The following is a 19,962-nucleotide window of genomic DNA, read 5'->3' as shown; positions in this document are numbered from 1 at the left end:
GTGCCTGATTAATTTCGATTTATTAGTGATAACTAAAATCTATCGAAGAATGATTTTCGGTAGCTTCGCTATCATATTAACTGCGTAATTACTTTATGTTTTGATTTAGCACCTCTGGGAAGGGGTAAGTGAATAGGCTCTTAAATGAAATGGCAGGGTGGAAGTGTGGGAAGTGAAATGAAGAGGTTTGTAGTGTATGAGAGCTGTTCAGCTGCGTTCCTTACTGATCCATGAGGACACGATGTTAATATAATATACATAATTAATGCCAAATTCAAATGCATTAGTGGTCCTGCTTGATGCCGATGCACAGTGTATCGAGAAGCAGACGCTCATTCATTTTACCTGACATGCATTTACTGAGCCCGGGGTTCCACTGTAACTGGGATTCTTCCTCTGACATTAAAATTCCTAACAGTGCCTTTATGTATTTCAAGGACAGTTATGGAAATTTATCCTTAGAATATGTTCTAAATTGTTCCTACAGAAAGAAGCTGAAATAATCCATTTCAAAAGGAAAATCAAAGCTGCACCTGAATATTCCCACAGAGTAAAGCAGTAGGTACTGAATCAAATGCAGAAGGTACCAAATCAAATGCAGTAGGTACTGAAACAAGTGCATTTGGCACAGATTCAGTTGTAGAAGGTACCGAATCAAATGCATAAGTGTCTGAATTAAATGCGATAGGTACTAAATAAAATGCAGTAGGTACAGAATCAAATGCAGTACATACTGAATTAAATGCAGTTGGTACTGAATCAAATGGAGAAAGTACCAAATCAAAAACTTTTAGTACTGAATCAAATAAAGTTGGTACTGAATCATATGAAGTAGGTACAGAATCAAATATAGTAGGTACTGAACCAAGTGCATTACGTACAGATTCAGTTGTAAAAGGTACCGAATCAAATGCAGAAGCTACTGTATCAAATGCATAAGGGTCTAAAACAAGTACAATAGGTACTAAATAAAATGCAGTAAGTACAGAATCAAATGAAGTACATACTGAATTAAATGCAGTTGGTACTGAATCAAATGGAGAAAGTACCAAATCAAAAACTTTTAGTACTGAATCAAATAAAGTTGGTACTGAATCATATGAAGTAGGTACAGAATCAAATATAGTAGGTACTGAACCAAGTGCATTACGTACAGATTCAGTTGTAAAAGGTACCGAATCAAATGCAGAAGCTACTGTATCAAATGCATAAGGGTCTAAAACAAGTACAATAGGTACTAAATAAAATGCAGTAAGTACAGAATCAAATGAAGTACATACTGAATCAAATGCAGTACGTACTGAATCAAATAGAGAAGGTACAGTACCAAATCAAATACATTTGGTACTGAATCAAATGAAGTTGGTACTGAATCATATGAAGTAGGTACTGAATCACATGCAGTAGGTACTGAATCAAATCCTGAAGGTACTGAATCAAATAGAGAAGCTACAGTACCAAATCAAATACATTTGGTACTGAATCAAATGAAGTTGGTACTGAATCATATGTAGTAGGTACTGAATCAAATGCTGAATGTACCAAATCAAATACAGTAGGGACTGAATCAAATGGGGAAGGTACCAAATCAAATACAGTAGGTACTGAATCAAATGGGGAAGGTACCAAATCAAAAGCATTAGGTACATCATCCAATAGAGTTTCTAGGCTGATGGCATCCTACTGTAAGTCTGTGACCTACCGAAACAGTGTTGACGTACTCACTGTCAACACTCATCTGTCAAATGTGATAAATGTAAATGTTACTGAAGTTGGCACTGTCATAGTATGCCATTTGTTAACCCACTGAATCAAAATCTCAGTAATTTATTCCTTTTCTCTGTAATAATGTTGAAGTCACCAACATTCTGTGCTGTAGCTCCCTTCTAGGCATATATAACATTTCTATATATCATTTCATTATACTCCAAATCTCAGTTTAAGAAATGAACAACAGATATGTGGGCAGGATTTTCCAGATCATGGCATCATGCCTGAAATCACAGTCAAATGGCAGCATGCGTCTAATATTACAAAACAAGCATTCGGTTTAGGTTAGAAGTGCCAAGAAATAGCATTTCATTTGAGGAAGAACATATTTTGAGATCAGTGTTTCAGACCAGAGTTTTAAGATTTTCCATAATGTTTTGTCGTATCGTCCTGTCCATCCTTCAAGCTTATTCAAATCTCCTCATCCACATCACCTCATTGCCGTCTTCCTTCCCATAGCTTCCTGTAGCCGTCTACATCAGATTTAAAACACCACCACCACCACCACCACAAAAAAAATAAATCTCGGTGAAGACACTTATTATTCTCTGTGCTGTTAAACCTTCCCTTCGAGCTGCAAGCACAAGCTCGACTCGACCCACCATCCTACAAGGTACAAGGACGACATACATCAAGACTTTTTTCTGTCCTGACTTTTTGCAGGTGGTGGAATGAACTTCCTTCCCCTGGCTGTAAAGACCCTCCTCTTCACTAAGCTCTGAAGTCATCACTGATTCTACACAAAGACCCCCCCCACCATGCTCTCTGTGTCTATAGCTGTACTAACTCCCACACTATAGAGGCATTTTATCCGAACGGTATTCTCAGACTCTGACTTCTTCGGGGTAGCTTGAGGATATGTTTTGCGATAGATGCTACACATACTGTATGCCAAGGTTTCCTGTAAGGACATCAGCAGTGGAATAAATATTTATGAAAGGAGTCTTCAGTGTCAGATCTTTGTAACAGTCAGAAATATAAGAACGGATTTGTTTTCCTACAGGGATGCGGTTTCTCTGTAACAGTAAGTTCATTACAGTAATTAATGAGAGTACATTACTAACAACATAACATGACAAGTTGTGTGTTTTTACTTTCAAGTTGTGTGTATTCATTTCTATTTCATTAAAGTATTCATTAATAGCAAATTAATAACATTTATAACAGCACATGAATAACTTTAATAACATTAATAACGGTGTAATGATAACAGCAGTAATAAGGACATGAATAACATCTTTTATGGCATTTTCTGAGCAAGAAATGGTTAAGGGCCTTGCACAAGGGCGCAGCATCGGTAGCATGGTGTACCTGGGATTTGAACTCACAATATTCCAATCATTAGTCCAAACCCATCAATAGCATCAATGACAATTTTAATTAATTTATTGAGTTTATTGTCATGTATGTATGTGTTACACCACGCAGTGAAATTCTTAGTTAATGTATGATAATAATAATAATAATAATAATAATAATAATAATAATAATAATAATAATTACTATGATTATATTTATATTTATATTTATTATTATTATTAATTCATTCATTTTCTACCGCTTATCCGAACTTCTCGGGTCACGGGGAGCCTGTGCCTATCTCAGGCGTCATCGGGCATCGAGGCAGGATACACCCTGGACGGAGTGCCAACCCATCACAGGGCACACACACACTCTCATTCACTCACACACTCACACACTACGGACAATTTACCAGAGATGCCAATCAACCTACCATGCATGTCTTTGGACCGGGGGAGGAAACCGGAGTACCCGGAGGAAACCCCCGGGGCACGGGGAGAACATGCAAACTCCACACACACAAGGTGGAGGCGGGAATCGAACCCCCGACCCTGGAGGTGTGAGGCGAACGTGCTAACCACTAAGCCACAAAGCCATTATTATTATTATTATTATTATTATTATTATTATTATTATTATTATTATTATTATTATTATTAAATTACATGAATAAGAAGGTTAATAACACTACATGAAGAATTCTGCACTAATACCTAAATGAATAATTACTTAATAATGACCTTTTTATGAGGGATGAACTAACTCATGAACTAACGAAGCTCGAACCTGAACCCCAACGTCTTCAAGCTTAAATACTAACCAGCTTTTGTACATGTGAGTTCACACTTAAATGTTATTCCTTAACTCTGTAAATCACACCCAAATCACTACAAATGAATTTTATATAACATTGGATTTAAATGTTAATCGATCATAGAACCTGCTAAATGAGTAAATGTTACAGAATCGATTTCACAGAGGAACAAAACCCTTCAGGATGAATGTTCTAATCTGGTGCTGAATATTTCCACAAAACCACACCACACAAAGTGTTTTATCCCATTTATTCCTTTCTTATCTCCTTTCTGCATTGACATCTGCACGTCATTTCGGTAGCAGACCGAACGGCTGGAACATTAAGCCGACTCTTGGTTTTCGTTCAGACCTTCAGGCAACATGAGCGTTCTGATTACCGTCTATTAATCTCTTCTGCTCTACACTTTACTCTGTTATTGGCAAAACCCGGGTTAATGCGTGTGTGTGAGACGGCGCTGCCTCGAGGATGAGGCTCGGCCTGTATTTTCACGTTCGGGTTATTTAGAGAAACACAGAAAGTGTGACATTTAGGCATTAAAGGCATTTAAATGTGAGTCGGATCGTGAGAGGGTCACATGAGTGAACATGAGAAAGAACGAATGTGGCACAAGCAATACTGTGATTGCAGGAACCTCAGATCACTCTCATTAAATCTGTTGAAATCACAGAGGCTTTTACTTCAATTGTATTGGATTACCAGGAATACAGCGCTCTTATTACAATCTGTGATTTTTCTTCCTCTCTCTCCCTCCCTCCCTCCCTCTCTCACTCTCTTTTTCCCTCCCTCCCTCTCTCCCTCCCTCCCTCTCTCTCTCTTCCTCTCTCGCTCTCTCTCGCTGGTGTGTTGCAGAAGGGCTGAGCTCTAGAGTGTGGACTGTGCCGCCAGTAGTGTGTGTGTGTGTGTGTGTGTGTGTCTGTGTGTGTTTGTATGAGAGAATGTGTGAGTGGTCAGGAATTTTTACGGGGCTCAGAATATTTGGAGAGTTTGTGTTCTTGTGAAAAGGAAATACACCTTCTGTGGCGCTACAGGACACCGAAACAGGTAAGGTGTGTGTGTGTGTGTGTGTGTGTGTGTGTGTGTGTGTGTGTGTGTGTGTGTGTGTGTGTGTAAGCTTAGGTGAGTGTTCACAGAACCAACTTCTTTTATATTAAAAGCAAAAAAACATTTCAGTTTAATTAGATAAATTCACGTCCGTGCGATAAACAAACTCGGCTCTCGTCACAGAGTCTCTTATAAACATATGTGATATTGTTTAATAGTAGTAGTGATCAATTGTGTAAGCGTTTCATATTTTAAAGACAAGGCAGAAATCTAAATAAACAAAATCGTAACAAATTTGATGTTAAAATTTAATCACAAGCTTCCAGCGAGCACTTTATCTCCATTACGGTTGCAGTGGATCTGGAGCGAATCCCCGAGAACACACCTAGGATGCAATGCCGGATCATTATAGAGCTTCACATTCACACACTCATTCACCACTCTGTCAAAGAAACGCCACACAAACTTGAACCCCAGTGTAAGATTAATCCACCAACTCTGGAGTGGAGCCTTGAGGCAGCAACACTACCTGCTTCAGCACCACATATATAAGATTTAAAGCGTTTATTGCCATATGCACAGTAAGTTTCCCAGTAAAATGAATCTCTTCCATTGTAAATTGAATGGGGTAAGTCGTGGCCTGTGGGGCAAGTCGTGGCCTGTGGGGCAAGTCGTGGTCTAATGGTTAGAGAGTCTGACTCGTAATCCTAAGGTTGTGGGTTCGAGTCTCGGGCCGGCCACGACTGAGGTGCCCTTGAGCAAGGCAATGAACCCCCCAACTGCTCCCCGGGCGCCGCAGCATTAAAGGCTGCCCACTGCTCCAGGTGTGTGTTTATGGTGTGTGTGTATGTTCACTGCCGTGTGTGTATGCGCACTTTGGATGGGTCGTACTTAGCCGTATGTCATGTCACTTTCACTTGCAATGTAACTGTCAAAAGAAATGGCATTAAAATGAACAGCTACTTGATATAATATTCATATCTCTGGTTATATTACTTATGGTCTTGCACTATAATTTTTTTTTAAATTAAATTCTATTATTACTCTATTCATTCATTTATTCATTCGTTCTCTACCGCTTATCCGAACTACCTCGGGTCACGGGGAGCCTGTGTCATCTCGGGATCTCAGGCATCATCGGCATCGAGGCAGGATACACCCTGGACGGAGTGCCAATCCATCACAGGGCACACACACACACTCTCATTCACTCACACACTCACACACTACGGACAATTTTCCAGAGATGCCAATCAACCTACCATGCATGTCTTTGGACCGGGGGAGGAAACCGGAGTACCAGGAGGAAACCCCCGAGGCACGGGGAGAACATGCAAACTCCACACACACAAGGCGGAGGCGGGAATCGAACCCCCCTGGAGGTGTGAGGCGAACGTGCTAACCACTAAGCCACCCTGCCCCCCCCCCCCATTATTATTCATCTATTTTTATTTTATTTTTAAGACACTGCACAAGTGTTTATATGGCCAATAAAATTTTAAATTAAAGGTCAACATTATCACCTTTTTGAGGGATTATATTTCATTATTTAACCAAGAAAACCTTCCAATGTTAACATCTGTCATTTATTTCTGTCATTTATTTCGGTCAGATTATTATTATTTTTTTGTATGATTTTGTGATTATCATAATTACTTATAATGTTCTTACTTCCTTTGAACTTCTTAAAACTGACTTCTTAGAGGATTAACTAGCACACTAAGTAACTTGGCGGATGGTTATTTGATTTACAGTCGTATGCAAAAGTTTAGGCACCCCTGACAATTTCCGGGATTTTCATTTATAAATATCTGGGTGTTTGGATCAGCAATTTTATTTTGCTATTAAATAACTGAAGGATATTAAAGTAATATTTCAGTAGTGAAATTAGGTTTATGGGATTAACAGAAAAGGTGCAATATGCATCAAAACAAAATTAGATGCTTGCATAAATTTGGGCACCCTTGCCATTTTGTTGGTTTGAATACTACTTAGCACTAATTAATTGGAACACACAATTGGTTTGGTGGCTCATTAAGCCTTGAACTTCATAGACAGGTGCATCTGATCATGAGAAAAGGTATTTAAGGCCAATTGCAGGTTCCCTGTTGTTCCCTTTGACTCTTCTCTGAAGAGTGGCAACATGGAGGCCTCAAAACAACTCTCAAATGACCTGAAAACAAAGATTGTTCATCATTATGGTTTAGGGGAAGGCTACAAAAAGTTATGACAGAGATAAAAGCTGTCAGTGTTCACTGGGAGGAACATAGTGAGGAAATGGAAGACCACAGGAACAGTTCCTGTAAAGGCCAGAAGTGGCAGGACACGTAAAATATTGGAGAGGTGAGGGATGGTGAGAACGGTCACAAACAGCCCACAGACCACCTCGAAAGACCTACAACATCAACTTGCTGCAGATGGTGTCACTGTGCATCGTTCAACAATTCGGCGTACTTTGCACAAGGTGAAGCTGTATTTATTGTTCCCTGTTTTTTTTGCATTATACCGTAAACTATAACTAATTGCGAGTGGGGAACCAAACAAACTTGGGACCACAGGCATTTTAGGGTTGGACGCGTTGTATTTTGTCTGTACGAAGGTATAGTAAGGGCTTAGGTTATCTCTGATTTAATATTAATAGTTAACATTACATACATATCGTGACAACTCTATATGTAGCAATAATACTTTATTATATCTTCTCCACTGAGTGCAACAGTGAGCACAAAAGTTCAAGCAGAATATTTAACAGCTTTGGGAATCGATCGCCTGCATAAACAAGGAAGATGTTTCGCTAGTTTGGGTTGCAGCCCATCAGGTACAGTGCAAACTCTAAGTGATGATCTTGGACAGGGAGTATCATCTTCCTCTGTTCCAGAGCTCTGTCTCTTTCTCCCAAAGGGTGCACTGCTCTGATTGGTTGCTGACTTATTGGTGGTCTTTTGCCGCCAGACCCCACCGAGCTATTTCATGCTCAAAAGGCGACAGTCACAATATACTGTATGTGTAAAACTTACGATCACATGATGAGTATTTAACACCTGTAACGGATCGTATGTTTGGAATTTTTGGTATAGGTTTGCTAATTATTTTAATTTAGCATTTTTTTCAGTGAAAAACGGTAGTAGCTATATATAGCTTCTAAAGTTATTTAACCGCTTGAAAAAACTGCTTGTTTAGTAGGTAGAAAGAAAACAACTGCTTGGTCAGTTGATGATGTAAACATATGAAATATTACATATTACTCACATAGTAGAAAATGATGAAAAAAAACATCTTGTGAAATATATACTGTACCTTATTTCTCCATGCAGGAAAATATATCGCACAGTATACATTAAAGCAGAGAAGAACCTCTAGGCTCTCAATTGAGTCAATTCTACGATATCCTGCACTTAAATAAAACTCTGAAGCGATCGAAGCTGCAGGGTCTTGGACAGTATTTCATCGTGTGGAAAAGTGCAATGATCCGCGCAGCTGGTAAATCAGAGCACAACGGGACGTCTAATCTCAAACAGGTTGCCATGTTTGATTGGAGCAGTGAATGTTGATCTACAGGCGAGCAGGCAGAAGGAGGAGGTGAAGCTTCGAGCGACTCAGACGTCTGGTTATAGACGACTGTGTCACTCCAATCTGTTACTTCTGGGCCTGTGGCCAACACTGCGCTGGCCTCTTAGCAAAATCACTGACCACTAACTTCTACACTGGAGTCGGGGAAAGTTCCCGGAAGTGAAAGAGCTGAGAAATGTCTGTATTCAGTGGGACTATGAATGAATCCAGTAGAGAGCGATATTTAGGACCTTGTTATGATTACTATAGTATATTAGTGTCATATGCATTAAAGCACTTCACAGGATGTCGATCATCTCCGTGTGACCACATTCCTGTCAATGTTATTATCAACAGACTTTTATTTTAATTTGAATTCAATTTTATTTTAACTTTAACATTACAATGCATTTTCAAATGTGGACATCTTATAATTCGTTGGATGCTGGAAAAATATTGGCACCCAGTGATAAAATGTTATCTAGATCTCTGTTTAATCGGTTTGTTCAATTTTCCTTAGAAGTAATTCAGAGGCGTTATTACAACACATTGGTATGATGATGCAGAGAATAATAATAATAATAATAATAATAATAATAATAATAATAATAATAATCTGTTTATCCACTGATTCTTATATTAATGTATAGAAAAGCAGCTGTTTATCAATTTCTGACCAATTAGGAGGGAAATTCTTCTTCTTCTGAATATTGCAGTTTAAGATTATTATGATATACATGATTATTCTGAAAAGAGAATTTATTACAGGCTGCGATATATCTGTAGTCAATAAAAATCGAAAACTAATTTGTTTGATACAGAGTTTAATTAAATCAGTATTTTATTAAAATGTTAAATTCAGTATTTGGTACAAATTTAAATTTAAACTGTTTTTGAATAAAAATGTTTATTTTTTCGATTCCCGCCTCCGCCTTGTGTGTGGAGTTTGCATGTTCTCCCCGTGCCTCGGGGGTTTCCTCCGGGTACTCCGGTTTCCTCCCCCGGTCCAAAGACATGCATGGTAGGTTGATTGGCATCTCTAGAAAATTGTCCGTAGTGTGTGTGTGTGAGTGAATGAATGAGAGTGTGTGTGTGCCCTGTGATGGGTTGGCACTCCGTCCAGGGTGTATCCTGCCTCGATGCCCGATGACGCCTGAGATAGGCACAGGCTCCCCGTGACCCGAGGTAGTTCGGATAAGCGGTAGATAATGAATGAATAAATGAATGAATGATTTAAATGTAAAAATCTGTACTTGAATCAAATTTAAAAATATGTATTTGATTAATATAAAAAAAATCCCTATTTTGATAAAAATGTAGATATATTTAATATATTCAAATTTAAAATATAATCCGTTTTGGTTAATAAAATGTTTAAAAATCTGCATTTGATGTAAATAAATAAATAAATAAATAAACAAACATGACTAGCACTTATATGAACGTGTGTCGGTTTGTTCACATCATTTTAACAGCATTGTGAGCTTTAGAGCTGTGAAGCTGCTCGTCATATCCCTCTTTCAGCATCGCTGCATCATGGCGCTGTTTTGTCATCTATGCAAATGGGAATGCATTTAATCTCAGCCAAGTAGTTATTGATGAAGGGATGAAGGGATGTGATGGAAGACAGAAGGCTATTGATTTTACCTCCTCTCTCACATTGCTGGTGTGAGGTGATGGTGTGAGTGACAGCAGTCCTTGGACGTGGTTTAGTGACTGGGTGTGTGTGTGTGTGTGTGTGTGTGTGTGTGTAAATGTGTTTGATTTCCTGATGTTTTCTCTTCATGTGTTTCTAGACCAAAAGTTCCAGCATTTTAAACACTGGTTATAAAAGAAACAGGAGAAAATCACATTTAATGATTTCATTCCCACTGAAGGACTCTACATGTATCTCCAAGTATATCTCTACGTGTATCTCTGTGTCTCTCCTCATGTATCTCCATGTGTCTACATGTCTACATGTATCTACATGTACAGTATCTCTACGTGTATCTCCTCGTGTATCTCCTCATGTATCTCCTCATGTATCTCCTCATGTACAGTATCTCCACGTGTATCTCCACGTGTATCTCCACGTGTATCTCCACGTGTATCTCCACGTGTATCTCCACGTGTATTCTCTCTTATCATCTCTTCTTTTGTCTTCTCCTCATCTCATGTCTTCTCTTTTCTCATCCCATCTCTCCTTTCCTCTTTACTTCTCATCCTGTCTCGTCTCTTTTCTTCCTTTCTCTTCACTACTCTTCACCTTTCATCTCTTCTCTTTCCTCCTCTTCTCTTTATTCCTCTTTCTCTTCTCTTCTCGTCTCTTTTCTTCTCTCTCTTCTCATCTCATCTTTCTTTTTTTTTTCCATCTCTTCTCTTACAGAGTGACTTCTAGTGTTTTGACCATACTTTTTGCGCAGGTCCATTTTTCAGCCCCCAGTTGAGTAAAATTGATATTTAACTGAAAGTTAATGCAGCTAACAGTGTGTCATGTTATAATGACGTTAAACCTCTACGTCACCCACCGACATTTGTTTCCCAGTCCTTGTTTAATCTGCTCTCACTAACTCCAGCTATTTTTATTCACTTGTATGACAGAGATAATACTAATACATCATTATGTGCAAAAATAACTCTATAAATATAATGACCTGAATGCAGGGCTACAAAAATATCAATAGATTTTGATGAATTGTTGGTTCATAAAAGCTTTATATTAAATGAGTGAGCCTCACAGAACAGAGAGGAATATTTAATAGCCACACACTCAGCGGATTAGATCACGCTCGGCTCTTTTACACCGTGACTCTTACTGCTGTACAAAGACAGACTTTTTTATAAAAGTGCACATGACTGAGGCTGAGATGATTTTATTTTTAAAGATTTTAATTTAGTTTTTTTTTTTACACTGTGCATGTTTGCTGAGATCTGAATCCAAGTGTGATGGTTTCAGACTCTGGTGCATCTTATATCATCAAAAATATGAACAAAGAACACGACCATATCGACTCGACTCACCGCATTGTTCATGTTTTTATTATAAATATATATAGGCCGTCTCACCTGCGTGTGGGAAGTGATGACATGACGTAATTGGCTAAAACACACACACACACACACACACACACACACACACACACACAGAGAGGTTACTTTACTTCCTGAATGAGTGCAGACTTTGTTGTTCACAAGAATAATCTTAGAGCTCATGGAAATCAAGTCCAACGTCAAGGTCAGATGTAAGTTTCTGTAGATACAATCAGGATGAGATTCTCTTCTGAAGCTGTGTGAGAGAGAGAGAGGGGGGGGGAGCATGTGAGAGAGAGAGAGAGAGGGGGAGCGAGCATGTGAGAGAGAGAGAGAGAGAGAATGTGAGAGAGGGAGAGAACTGCGATGAAGACTTGTTTAAATGTTTAACATACAGAGAGTAATATGTTCATCAGTAACTATGTGTATGATTAGATGGCCGGAGAGGTTTGATTGGCTGAGACTTGGGATATGACGCTTTTATCTACATTAACTTGACGGCCTACAAAATTTGTGAACAAAAGATTACTTTGATCTTGAAGTTTGAAAGTTTGATGGTAATTGTGTAGTGAAACGTGTTTCCATTTCCAGCACCTGATGGTGTCATGGCCGTGGTCTGATGATGGACAGCCTGAAGCGTGCTGCTGTACGAGCTGGACCTTCTGACCTCATCACTCTTCCTCTGATGTGGATCCTCCTCTTCTTCACGTTGGTGGATGCACAAGGTCAGTGTGAGTGTCTGTGTGTTTATCTCCACACGGCTCTGTGTGGTTTCTACGTCTGCGAGATAATTATGGATCTTCTGAACCACCGGATCGTGTGATGATGATGATGATGATGATGATGATGTGTTCCGTATGCGCATTGTTGGATGATTTAGAGCTTGGCTTTGTTAAAAAAAAAAATTGAACTAAAAAGCGTTTGGATTGTTTGAGGTTAATCTGTGTCTCACAACTGGTGGTCATGTTCTTCTGTAGTAATTGTGCTTCATATTTGATTTATAAACCACTAAACCCCATCTGGGGAAATTTGTGTGCTCCATATTTATGCTAACAATTTTTATCATGTTGAAACCAAACCTTGTAAACGTTACTATTTGTTTTACGAGTATATAAATCTCTGCATGGCCTTGCACCATCTTACTTATCAGATTTGTTAACTGAACATAAAACGACTCAAAATGTACTTAAAATTCCAAGGACCAAGTTAAGCTGGAAAGGGGATCGTGCATTTGCGGCAGTAGCGGGAAGACTTTGGAATAGCTTACCCATGTACTGTACGTCAGGGATGCTGATTCCTGTTATTGTGTGTATTGACAGGGATGCACACAACTTTTTTTAGCCAGGTTCTCAGGAGAGCACTTAGAGAATGGAACTGGTACTCACCCTTTGCGCTGCGAAACTAAACATCATCTTCCTCACTGCCCTCCTCACTGTCCTCAATTTCAACTGTAGTACAGGATGAACTTACAGCCTCCTGGGTGGTGGAAGTGGTTGCACCTCCCTGGTTAAGTCTACGATGGGCTGTCTGCATCCATAGCTCTACTCCTGGCTTTGGGTCAAATGTATCTGGACTCATCTTTGACAAGTGAATTGTTCATTCAATGCGTGAGTATGTGACAGACGGGATCTGTACTTGTTTTTTATTATATTGAGGTGTGAGAAACCCCTCTCACAAGCAGCACTGCTCAGAGGAAGTGTAAGGGACAATTTAAGAATCGTTGCAGTCACGATCTGGATCGCTCGTATTAACTATCTTCTTGACCAAGTCATACACAGAAGATGCTGCCAATCGCTTTCCTGCTTGCTTTAAACACATCCATTCTCTATAGTGGAGTCATTTGTATATTTTTTTGCTCCACCTCTGAATAAATAAAACTGTAATAAACTTGACAACGGATCGATTAAACGTCACACAATAGGAAACCTCCCTTCAGCTGATTTTGCAGTGCACAGAACATGCACAAGGGAATCCCCGATCGCCACCATTCGCCGTAGATTCGGTAAAATGCCGTCGTACGTACCGACACTGACATCTTTTGAGGTGGCGGAATGCCAAAGAAGCTACTTAAAGTTTGCTGTTTTTTGGACATCTCTCACAGTATTTATATCTAAATCGATCTAAAATGGCGACTGTGCATTAACGCCCGTCAACGACGTCAGCACGCACGTGAGCGTTTAGAGCATATTAACAGCGAGCATTTTTTATTTTGGGGGCGCATGCGCACCAGTTGTGTGCATCCCTGTGTATTGATATTATTAAAATTGTATTTATTTCCTTTTTATACTTAGATGTTGTAAAGCACATTGGTCAACATGTGATGTTTGAATAGTGCTGTACAAATATAGTTGACTGACATATGACCTCACATTTTATAAAAAAATTTGGCATACAGAGCTGATTGATTTTTTTTTTGTTTTGTTTTCCATCTAGATTTTATGTGGATTGATATAACGGTTGTGTTTGTCTGAAGTTTTATTTATTTATTTATTTGTTTATTTATTTGTATTAGAACAGTGCACGTTAATCAACAAATCAGCAATAAGCATCAGTGTAAATATGCCAGAATTAGCACAATAGCTAAATTTCATCCGTTGTCCTAAGGCAAGTATCACAAAACACAAATCACTTATAAACACAACGTGCATGTAGACATGTTAGACAGAACAACGGAGACTTGTTGAAACTGATGATTAATAAAAGATCTAAAATCAATTCTACGCAAAATTTATTTATATAATGTTTTTAACGACGGTCTCGACGCAACTTCACAGAACATAATAAACATGGAACAAAAAAGACTAATATTAGACTTCTATTTAAATGTGTTTGTATTTATCCCTAATGAACAAGTCTGAGGTGACTGAGGTTACTGTGGTGAGGAAAAACTCCCTTAGATGGAAGAGGAAGAAACCTTGAGAGGAACCAGACACAAAAGTGAAGCTCATCCTCATTTGGGTGACACCGGAGGGTGTGATTATAAACTGTTATAAACACCAGAGAGTGTTATTATGAATAATGTCCTTAATACAATCAGATACAGTCTGAAAATCCTGAGAGGAAATGAAACTTGTGATCTTCTGCTTTTCTAATCAATCAGCCTCATGGTTTGATGTGTTTTGAGATGCTTTTCTGCTCGTTACGGTTACACAGATCGTTTGTTTTTAGTTCCTGTTAATCTGGTCCGATTAAACTGGCTGTGTTTCTGAAATACAACTCGCAAAAGACTTAACATTTTTACTGCTAATTCTTGCTAGTTATCAAACACAAGCTAAACTGACAGGACTATCAAGTGATTTCTTAAATATTTATTTGTGACTATAACTGGTTGGCACACGAGTTTCTAAAATATGTTGCATACTGCCGCTAATATTTGCTGCAAATTCTTTTATAACAAAACTTGTTATTCTTACCTGTTTATTAGCTCAAAGCTAAGCAGCTACTTAGCACAAGCTAAAAAGCCAGGATTTGACAAATATTCCATTCTTAGTGTTTGTAATCTTTACTGCCTTCAGTGTTTGTAAAAAAGTTACTATTTTCTGCTAATGCTATCCAGCTAATAATAACAACAACAACAATAATATATAATAATATAAATATATAGGTTCACTATTATTATTATTATTATAATTATTATTATTATTATTATTATTATTATTATGAAGCGATTCTTTAAATATTTGACATTTACTACTAATGTTAGTCACAGGAATTTTGATATCCTTAAATATTTATAATCTGTTAGATGAAGCTAATCTGACATTGTGTATATAATCCACTGTTAATGCTGATCATCTAGCTAACATAAAGCTGCTTTAGAAAACGTCTATATAATATTTTCTTTCAGAGCTATTTGTAGATGTTTTTTTTTTACTGTTAATAACCAACAAGCTAACATGAGCTAAACCGCTGAGCATTATTTTAAGTCATGTTTAAGTCAGTCACAATCTTTACTACTAATGCTAACAGGTCAAAGAATTGACCTCATGTTTGATATGAATGTTAACTGAAGTGCTTGTGTGTTTGAGTCATTTGTATGCTTTGCACTGCCAATACCCCATTAGAAGTTTGAATGAACAGACTTTTAAAGTGACCGGCGAATATACAGTAGTTATATTGTGTCTTCCTCCCGTTACTGCGATCAAGTTTTCTCCTTACTTACATACTTACTTGCATTCATTACTTTCTAATGGACCGTTAGTGGCGTAAATGCCACGGCAACGTCAGCGGCTGAACGACAAAATCGTAACAAATCTTGACGCATCTTTCGCCGAGGGCTGGTGTTTATTCTGAGTGAATTTTGGAGATCCCCTGCATGAGCCCCGTCACGTCTCATTTCTCAACCTGTGAGCGAGCAGCAGTGAAGTTGTGAGGTCTGAGTTTAGGTCCTCTCTTAATTGGCGTCTCCTGGGCAGACAAGGCCACGTTGCCCTCTGCTGTCAGCCCCCAAGCTCGCTCCCTCCCTCCTCCCCCTGTGGCCAGGCTTATTTATAGCTGGGCCATATAACTACTGTAACACATACACACGACAAGCCATTCATCCAATGAGCTAAGGCAGAAAACAATCTGAGAAGTTCTTCACTTGCCAACTCGTGGTAGACGGGAACTGAAGGTTAATTCTGCACTTGTTGTGATGGTAGACGGTGAGAAATGGAGCAACACTTTGACTTTCAGCCTTCGTTCAAGCAAAACAGGTGTGATTAATGAGATTCGAGCGTGTTGCATGCCAAAACAAGATGTTATCCAGAGTCAAGGGGACAGGACCTGATGACAAACCACAGACACACACACATACAAACAATGTATGATCTTAGGCTTATTTAGTGTGCTTTTGAAAAGTATATAGATCTCTAACCTCTAAACTTTGGTGTTAGTGTAAATTAGCAAAGTTAGTAGGACTTTCCACTTTGTTATCCAGAGTGAGTTGAATATATCATATTTTTATACAACTGGGCAGGTTATAAAAGCATTGAAGTGCCCAGTTAGTGAAGACTTTACTGCTTTTCTGTGGTGAGATTTTAAACCCGCAAATTTCTGATCTGTAGTCAAACATCCCAACACTTGAACTACCACACCTCATTACCAGAGATCGGTTAAATAAGAATGCGCCATCGCTAAGAACAGTGAGAGAAAAACATGATCAGCAGTTAATGATTCACTTGAAAATCAGTGCTCAATAACGCTTGTTATTCTAGTCAACTTTTTTTTCTATTTTTTAAAGTAAAGCTCACTGCTAATATTTTTACTGCTCCTAATTTTACTGCAAATAACAACCAGCTAATTATCATAACTAACCTGCTATTCTTGCAAAATTAAGTGTTGCTGTTTAAGTTCTTAAATGTTTGTAATCCTTACTGAATTGGCTAGTTAGCAAGCTAGCTTGAGCTAACCTGACAGGATTTTTTACATTTACATTTTCAGCATTTGGCAGAAGGGACATTTTTAAGGGATATTATAAAATGTTAATCATCTTCCCTACTACTGCGATCCAGCTAATAAGAATGAACCTATTAATTGAGATGATTCGATATCAGTGATATCAGTTGGCTAACTGGAGCTAACATTAGTTAACCTGACAGGATGTTTAAGTGATCTCAATTTCCTGGGTGACCAACTAGTTAACACAAAGCTGCAAACCTTATACACGATACATCTTTTACTTTTGTTTTTTACTGCTAATAATTGACTAGCTAACATTTTGCTTTTTAGCGCGTTTTAGCTTGTGTCCATAATTTTTACTCATAATCTTTACTGCTAATGCTAACAAACTCGCTAACCTGATCAAATCTGTTATTATTTCTGAAGATTTGAAGTCAGAATCATATGCAGGTCATAAAACTAACTTGACTGGATTTTTAACTTCTTTCTTTTAGTGGTGTCCAGGAAACTAACATGAGCCGACCTGACAGGGTTTCTTTAAAATATGTATTGAAACGAACGGATATTTAAGGCACTGCTAACAGTAACCCTGACCGCGTTCCTCTGTCCTTGTGGCTGCACACTAACTTCGTTACTGATCTTCAGGACATTGTTTGTCTGTGTTACAGGTTCTGATGCTGGCGCTCACTTGGTAATTGCACATCTTTCCTTATGAAGCTTATATACTAAGTGCTTGTTCAGAGGCAGAAATGTGGGTAGTCGGTTTAGTGTCTGTCTACTACACATGGTGATCAGAACTGAGCTGTAAGACATGTTGTTCAGGGGTCTTTGTTAAATTAACGTATTCATAATTATATTTAGCGATTAAATGTTGTAATGAATCAAGTACAGATAGTTAGTCACAATTGCCGACCTGTGAATTTTCGATGGATGATAAAAGCGATACGACAAAATTGTAGTAATATTTTAAATTTCATGCAGCAGGCGATCATAGCAGCGTATGTGGTACGGAACGTTGGGCCTTATGAGATGCCTCACTCCAGTCTTCCTAGCGATCGACAGAGTCCGTTATCTCACTGGTAAAGCACACTCCTTTATCATCACGATACTTGTCTTCAGACACAAGTTAACGTAGATATCAACGACTTTTATTACAGTACACTAAAAAAATACTGATCACCGTTATTTAAGACTTCCGGGGTGGCTGGGTCATGGCTCGTTACTTGGTGACTAGATCTCGTCACATGTTGCAGTGTCATGAGCTGAACTCAAATGGACTAAACTTGATTTGATGTCCTGACTAGACGATATTGACGTGGATGAATCTGTCATTTGGAAAAATAAATTACAAATGAACGTGAGTTTTAACTGAAACCGTTTTAACCCCCTGTTTTGAAATCCCTTAATTAGTTCTGGTGCCATTACTGTATAATCGATTAATATGAATATTCCTAGGGTGAAGAAAAAAAATCAGTATTTAGGGTGCTTTCACACCTGCCTCGTTTAGTTCGGTTGAATCGTACCAGAGTTAGATCGCTCATTTGGTGCGGTTCGTTTGGGCAGGTGAGAACGCAGTGATCGAACTCTGGTGCTCACCAAAAGTGGACCGAACAAGCGTACCGAGACCTCCAGGAAGAGATGGTCTCGGTTCGCTTTCAAACGAAGTCTGGTACGGTTCGTTTGTGGTGAGAACACGGTCCGAGATCGAATAGACCTGACTGCAAAAAGTATTGCGCATTTTGGACTAAACCAGCTGCCGTAGTGGGGCGTTGGCAATATTTTCGGAAGATTAGCATGTCACTATAATGTATAACACCGTGTATATTCCATGTCTATAGCACCTAACCTGTAAATCTTGTATATCCATAACATATATTTATCTGTGTATTATCCTGTTTATACGGTAAATATTGTACATCTTGCTCTTGCTGCTTGCGCTTCTGATTAGACGTCAAACTGCATTTCGTTGCCTTGTATTTGTAAATGTGTAATACCAAAGTTGCCGCAGCATTAAAGGCTGCCCACAGCTCCGGGTGTGTGTTCAAGGTGTGTGTTCACTGCTGTGTGTGTGTGTGTGTTCACTGCTGTGTGTGTGTGTGTGTTCACTGCTGTGTGTGTGTGTGTGTTCACTGCTGTGTGTGTGTGTGCACTTTGGATGGTTCAAATGCACAGAACGAATCCTGAGTACGGGTCACCGTACTTAGCCGTACGTCACGTCGCTTTGTTTTCAAACAAGTTCTGTGGCAATCACACTAAAAAAATCTCTTTTGAAGGCTAAAATAGAATGGGACCCTGTAGGAAACATCTGGAACCTCTGAAACTTTTTTTTTTTAAGTTCCTGCATGCTTCAATGTTTTTCAGAACAAAATTCTAAATGATTCTTCTGAAGAATCACATGGATTTTTGTTGCACTACGGTATTATCTACTATTTATTTAATTAATTTATTAACTAATTAATTTATTATTATTTCTTTCATTCGCAAGCAAACCAGAAAACATTTCCACCTTGAGTATGTGTGAAAATTACACACACACACACACACACACACACACACACACACACACGCACACACAGGTTGTGGTTCACATGCAGGTTCCTGGAGGCTCTCTATACAACCTACAGTATGCAGGATCCCCGAGCCCGTGCTGATCCCGTGAAGCCGCATCACCTCTGATTTATCTGAACTCTGTGGGATAAGGAATTACCGCCACGCTGTAAACAGCTGTTCTGCCAGATGTCTGCTCTCAGAAGGACCCTAATTAAGACCATCTCAATCTCTTTTTTTTTTCCAGCTCTCGTTCCCGCTCTCTAAGGTGCCCATGCTGGTCAGGGTGTGTTGATTAATTTCTTATGAAAGCTGCTCTGGCACTAATTTATCTGCAAATCACAAGTTTGTTAATGTGCTTATTGATGTTGGTCTAAATAGTAACTACTTACAGTACACACGGTTGACTTAAAAAAGTGTTTTTTATTAATGGGGTCGTTTGGAAAGATGTCACTGTCATGCACTTATGCTGGCCATATCATGCACACTTTATACTGTAAATAAAGTTTATTCATATTAATATTAGTTACTTTATTCATTCATTC

The 19,962-nt window shown here is 38.7% G+C and overlaps 1 long non-coding RNA gene across 1 annotated transcript; it reads left to right on the top strand.

Annotated features, from left to right (window-relative positions):
* Positions 1-4,767: 4,767 nt before the first annotated feature.
* LOC113649114 lies at positions 4,768-14,116 on the top strand. The gene is made up of 3 exons (XR_003442070.2): positions 4,768-4,930; positions 12,083-12,216; positions 12,811-14,116. It is a non-coding gene; the product is annotated as an uncharacterized LOC113649114 (long non-coding RNA).
* The last annotated feature ends 5,846 nt before the right edge of the window (positions 14,117-19,962 follow it).

The sequence above is a fragment of the Tachysurus fulvidraco genome, chromosome 11 (assembly GCF_022655615.1).
Source record: "Tachysurus fulvidraco isolate hzauxx_2018 chromosome 11, HZAU_PFXX_2.0, whole genome shotgun sequence".
In the NCBI taxonomy this organism is placed as follows: Eukaryota; Metazoa; Chordata; class Actinopteri; order Siluriformes; family Bagridae; genus Tachysurus; species Tachysurus fulvidraco.
This window is presented reverse-complemented; position numbering and strand designations above follow the sequence as displayed.